This window comes from Orycteropus afer, unplaced genomic scaffold, assembly GCF_000298275.1.
Source record: "Orycteropus afer afer isolate SDZICR_OR568_19922 unplaced genomic scaffold, OryAfe1.0 scaffold00375, whole genome shotgun sequence".
Lineage (NCBI taxonomy): Eukaryota > Metazoa > Chordata > Mammalia > Tubulidentata > Orycteropodidae > Orycteropus > Orycteropus afer.
The window spans coordinates 706426-713259 of NW_006921962.1; the positions used below are offsets into that span (position 1 = coordinate 706426).

The following is a 6834-nucleotide window of genomic DNA, read 5'->3' on the forward strand; positions in this document are numbered from 1 at the left end:
GGTATCACTATGGAAGTAGATTGCCCAACCTTCTTTCCGAGGAGTGACTGGTGGATTTGAACTGTCAGCCTTCTGGTGAGCAGTCAAGTACCTTAGGCACTATGCTACCAGAGCCCCCATCAACAACAATTATGACTTGCTATTTATTGAATTTTCACTATGTAACAGCCATTATGCCTTATACACTTTGGTTAAACGATAAGAAATTGATATTTTGAGTTTTTGAACTCAAAAACTCAAAGTAATAATTTCACATGGCTTCTTATATATAGGTCATTGGTTAAAACTATCGAATATTGTCAATTACATGTTGCTCATCCTAATGTATTATTTGACTTAATCTTTCTAACAACCCAGTGAAGTAGATTTTGTCTCCATTTTATAGATGAGGAAGTTATACCTCAGCCTTTTCCAAGTTTAATAGATTAAATCAAAATTTGACTGATTCCAAAGTCTATGTTAATTATAGCACCTTGTGGTCCTCATGTTAGGCTTAGGAAAAAAGAAAAGGTGCATTTTATTAGTAGTCTGTTTTTTAGTAGACACATTTTATTAGTAGTCTAGTTTTCTCTGTTATCAGAAGGGACCAGTCCCTGGAGAAGGATATCATAGTGACCCCTCCTTGGGTTTCCAAGGCAGTATCTCTATGGAAGTAGATTGCTCAGTCTTCCTTCTGAGGAGTGGATGGTGGGTTTGAACCGCCAGCCTTCTGGTTAGCAGTCAAGTGCCTTTAGGCACAAGATTGTGAGACATTGTCTGCAATATTTTGGAAATATCATCAGGAAGGACCTGGAGAAGTATGTCATGCTTGGTAAAGTACAGGGTCAATGAATAAGAGGAAGACCCTAGATAAGATTGATTGGCATAGTGGCTGCAATAATGGGCTCAAACATAGCGGCAATTGTAGGGATGGCACATTTTGTTCTTTTGTAGATAGGTTCACTGTGAGTCATAACCGACACAATGACCCTTAAAAATAGCAACAACAGTACAGCCAAGTCATATAATATAATATCTGTCAATAAAGTGCTGCACCTTTAAAAATTGAATTGGCAAAGTTTCATGATAGTTATATTTGCAACAATTACAAAAAAAAAAGTAGCTGCTTGGGCTACTTATGTACAACCAAATGCCTCATGGGATTACATTCCTTGTTGGAAGGTTCTCTCTCACTACCCTCACCTCAATTTGGACTCAGAGTGGCCCCTCCTTGGGTTTCCAAGGTGTATCACTATGGAAGTAGATTGCCCTACCTTCCTTCTGAAGACTGGCTGGTGAGTTTGACCCTCTAGCCTTTTGCCTAGCAGTCAAATGCCTTAGGCACTCCACCAGATGGTTTCAAAGGATGTCCCAGTTAATTGGCCTAAGGATGTGTTTAATGTTTCTATGGACTGCACATAACAACAACAACAACCTTCTTTGAGTAATGCCTGGAATTTTAAAAGCTTTCAAATCGCCATCCAAAGTAGAACAATTAGTTTCTATTAGCCTGGAGCAACAGAGAAAGAAAGTGAGTCTGAAATAGAAAGAAGAAATGGAATGTACGGCTAATTGTCTTCATGAACAAATACCCCCTTTGTCATGAAACTAGAAGAACTGAATTGTGCCTACCACTACAAACATGTTTATCAAAGATTCTATAGAAGAATCTTTATCAAAAGGAGGGAAATGCAGAACATTAAGTTAAAATTCTCATAGAAACCAGGCTTTTATTGGAATCATGAAGACTGAATGAACCCTTGAAACTGTTACTCAGAGATAATCTTTAGACCTTAAATCAAAAATATCCCCTGAAGCCTTCTTGAAAATAAAGAATGGTTTAGCTTAACTAAACTAACAAAAGAATTCTTACCTTGAGTGTTGTGCTCTTTTAAGATCTATCTATATGGATTGAAATTGAGAATAGCAAATCAATACATTAGATAGGAAACTTGTAATGTAAATGAGAGTTTACATTACTGGGAAAGAATGATTGCACAACTCAAAGAATGCAATCAATGTCACTGATGTGTACATGTAGACATTGTTGAATTGGTTTATGTTTTGCTGTATATAACTCAACAACAAGAAAAATAAAATCAATTATAAGATAAATCATATAAGAAAATTTGCTTCTTAAAAAGAGAAAATTAATACAAAGATTAATTTACAAAAATTCTGGGAAGAAAGAAATTATTTAAATTACTAATCTCATCTAAGAATGCGAAAGTCAGCTCATTTTTTCAATCCTTAATTTTCAATATTGTCAAGCCAAAAAAAAATCACCAAATGACCTGAAAATATGTCTCTATAAAATTGTTTCTGTTCTCATTTTTATTAATCACAGTGAACAATCTGTAAGAGGATCATTCCTGTAGTCCCAACTGTCATTGGTGAATAAAGCAGTTGGTTGTCTCTAGGGAAGTGGAACTGTTGCCAAGCAGCTCATATGCATGAAGAACTAGGCATGGGTTAGGACATATACTTGATCTTTATTATTTGATGTGTTAGACTGTGTTCTCTAGAGAAGCAAAACCAGTAAAGCCTATATATTTAGAGAGAGAGAAAGAGAAATTTATCTTAGGAAGATGACTCACACACTTATAGAAGCTGGCAAGTCCCAAGTTCTTGGATCAAACGTCAAGCTGGAGGCTTTTCCCGACTTACACACCTACAGGGGCTGATGAGCTCAAAGTTAGCAGGCAGTACACTGGCTGTTGACTCCAACAAATGATGAATCCAAGATCTCCAGCCGAATGGTGAATTGTTCACTCACAGACAGTTGTAGACAGCACAACAGAATCCCGATCCACAGAAGAGTGTCTCTTTTCCCAAGATGTCCATAAATAAGCTGGAAGCAGGCCACACCCCCAGGGAAACTCCCTTTCAATGAATCGGCTGCTCAAAACATATGTCTGATCCCATCACTGGAACAACCCACATCAGAATTGCTTAAACTACACGGAATTGTAGTCCAGCCAAGTTGACACATAACTCTAACTATCACATTTGAGAATTCTAATTTTTGCAAAATTTTATTAATTATGACTTTTTATTATTTAAAAAAAATCTGTAACTCTTTCAGTAGATAGAGCTCCAGTAAAGCTGTTGTTGTTGTTGTTATGTGCTGTCGAGTCTACCCCGACTCATAGTGACCCCTCCTTGGGTTTCCGAGGCAGTATCACTATGGAAGTAGGATTGCCCAACCTTCCTTCCGAGGAGTGGCTGGTGGGTTTGAACCGCCAGCCATCTGGTTAGCAGGCAAGTGTCTTAGCCACTATGCTACCAGAGCTCCTCCAGTAAAGCTAGTGCCATTTTAAAAGTCTATCAAGATCATTAGCTTTATTTGCTCTGGAGCATAGCATAGTCAAGAAGAGCAAACTGTGGTACATGGGATAGATACTCAGCTTCCCAGATTTGTTTTCATTGCTCAAAGCTGACTCCCTTTCTATCATACTAAACAATTACTCTTATTTGTAAGCATGACATCATCAACATCCTATGATATACACATACTCAACATATCACTTTTAGGCTTGAATTCTTGCATGTTGAACCATGAAATACTATTCCAAATGGTTGGAGGCTAGAAACAGTAGACCCTGAGCACTTATAAAGCTTACTATGTATACAAAGAGTTTTTATTGTTCTAGGTTTCTTCTCTTCACACAGATTTTCTATTGTTTTGCCACATTTGCTTTATCTCTTTTTTCCCACTCAAGCTTTTTTCTTTTAACCTGAAACTTTTGAACATAGATTGTTGATATCATTGATTCATCACCACTAAAGACTTCAGCATTTCTCACAAAATAATTAGGACTTTCACCTATATAACAATCCTATTATCACACCCAAGGAATTTCACATGACCTACAAGTATTATTTAACATACAGTCTATATTCAATCTTCCCCAGTTGTTTCAAAATTTCTTACTGTTTCTAGTATTTTGGGGGCTAGTTCAGAATTTAATCAAGGATCATGTGTGGCATATTGCATTTAATTGTCTTTTGGATAATTTAAAACATCTATGAGTTCCCTTTTTTTAAAATTGATTTGTGTATTGAGGAATCAAGCTCATTTCTCACATCTCCTTTTACTAATGCCTTTCTCCTGCTATATTTAAAAAGAAGAAGATGATGATGATGAAAAGATGAAGAAATACAAGGAAGGGAAAGGAGTAGAGGAAGGAAAGGAGGGAAGGAGGCAGGGAGGGAGGAAGAAAAGACCAGCAAGTAAATGCAAGGGCCTTCTGCAGTTGTTTTTGATGTGATAAAGGAAAAGATAAATGGGAGACATGACTGAGGCATGATGCTAAGTGGGAAGAGAGTAGGAGGTGAGGTCAAAAATGAAGTAGGTGCCAGATGATGCCTTAACATTGACAAATTATGGCATTATTTTCTTCATCTGAAAGATACTTGGTAGATGAGCTATGGTTTGAAGGAAATAGAATGAATTGAGAATAGTAAACCTGAGGAATATCTATGGAACATGTATAAATGAATAGATAGGTGACATAAGTAGCAGTATAACAGGAGAACAAAATGGAAAAGAGCTGTCAGGACCAGAGGGAAAATGTTGTGTTGGAAAGGTAGAGAGGAGTTCTATAACAGAAGAATCTGACTGGTGGAAGGCACAAAAGTGTAAAGAAATCTTTGTGGTTACCTTTTTCCTTGTAACCAAAACACAGTCAAAGCAATTTAACATTTACTTATACTTGATGAACATGAGCTTGGACCTAGAATATATATAGTATCAAAATATATAAGTTTTAGCAAGCCTGTAATTGTATTTAGTGCTTACTCTTGGATTTTCTCAAACATACACATACAATTTCTACATGTTACTCATTTAGAAACATTAAGGAGGAGTTCCAGTAAGATGGTGGAATAGGCAGAAAGACTGCACAGACCCTCTTCAACAAAGAAAAGGGGAACCATTAGCACAGATACGGAATATAATCCTGGATCCCTGAGCCTTGAAGGAAAGAATATAGAAGTGGACTAAACTCCAACTAGCAGAAGAATTAGCATGAAAACACCAAAAAAGGAGACATACGGAGCTGCAGTCTGGCAGCGATCCTGACAGCACAGACAGCTTGGATATTGCCAAGTCGTGGTAAGATTAAGAATTAACCTAAAAATTGACTCTGCTAGCCAGGGACTGCATGGAGAACTGCTCTGGTGGCTGGGGAATAAAAGGGAAAGCAGCGAAGAGGAAGGTGGGCTGCTGTGAACTTTTCTCTGTCTGGAGGATGTAGCCATTTTGAATGTTTAAAAGTGGCTTGACTGTTTTGGAAATTTAAGGGGACAGTGTAGTGTTCTCCCAGATTTCAGGGACTTAAGAACAGGCTCCACTTGCCGGAAACTCCAAGGACATTCCAGACCCGGATGAATGGAAAGGTGCAATACTCCCCTTGTTACTCTTATACCCCACACCCTCTTGGTGAACAGAGATGTGGCCATCCCTCACTCCCACTCACTTTCTGGGCTGGCAGGAATTCCATCTCGGTCTGTGTCCTTGGTCAGAGCTTGGGTGCCCTACCCTACCCTGCCCCGATTTTGTTTTCTTCTTTCTGTTTTTTAGTTTGTTTGCTTTTGTCTGTATTAAAACTACTATTATTATTACTTTTTTCCTTTTTACTATTATTCTTTATTCTTCTCCTTCCAGGTTCTTGTTTTTAGCTTTTTTTTTTTTCTTTTCCCTGTTCCTGGTTGCATTTTTCTTTCTTTCTCATGGTTAACCCCATTCCTTGTTTTTCTTTTTGCATTTTTCCCATTTTTTTCTTCATTATTCTTCTTCACTACCTTTTTTCTCTTATTGTCCTCTCCACAGATACTGCAGGGGTTTTTGTTCTTTTTTTTTCCATTTTTCTTCTTTTTTTGGTTACTGTTCCTGTGTGATTAAATGATGTATTTTTGTCCATGTGCTTTCACTTTTTTGATGGTTATTCAATTGTTATTTTTGTCTAATGAAGTGGAAGACAACAGCTCCCATACAATACAACTACACCCACACCTCCTGCAGCTTCACTTACTGAGTGAGAGCCACCACTTCCTTCTCCACCAAAAGGCCAATGATAAACAACCACCAAGAAAAGCCTGACTCACCCTTGGCTGCTCTTCACAAATAGTTAGAGAAATCTAAATACAACAACACAATGATATCTCGGAGACAACAGACCATCACAGTCCACACAAAGAACTAAGATAAAGCAGTAGAAACAAGGGAGCAGGATACAGACCCAGAACACATCCCTGGGGAAGAAGCAGCACTGGAACTCTCTGATAAGGAATTTAAAAGGATTAAGAGACAGACCAAGGAAAACACAGACAAAACTCTAGAAGAATTTTGGAAGAAAATACAAGAACAAAATGAAAAAATAAATGAAAAATTAGAAATGATTCAAAATCTACCAATAGAAATCCAGAAGATTAATACTAAGTTGTCAGAAATGTATAACACATTGAAAGGGCAAAGGAGTAGAACTGATGCAATGGAGGACAGAATTAATGAGATTGAAGACAAATACCTGAATACATCTTTGGAAAGGGATCAGTCAGAAAAAAAATAAAAAATAAGAAAAATGAAGAAAGCCTAAGGTTCATGTGGAATACCATCAAAAGGAATAACCTATGTTTAATTGGAATTCCAGAACAGGAAGAGAAAATTAAAACCACTGAGAAAATTGTTGAAGATTTTTTGGAGGAGAACTTCCCTGATATGATGAAAGATTAGACTATATCCATTCAGGAAGTCAAACGAACCCCAAACAGGATAGACCCCAAAAGAAAATCACCAAGACATATCATCATCAAACTCATCAAAACCAAAGACAAAGACAGAATCCTGAAAGC

At 37.3% G+C, this 6834-nt stretch overlaps 1 protein-coding gene across 1 annotated transcript in view; it reads left to right on the forward strand.

The window, feature by feature from the left end:
* PPFIA2 (PTPRF interacting protein alpha 2) overlaps nt 1–6834 on the forward strand; it is a 643396-nt gene that overhangs the window by 383995 nt on the left and 252567 nt on the right. The window lies entirely within an intron of this gene.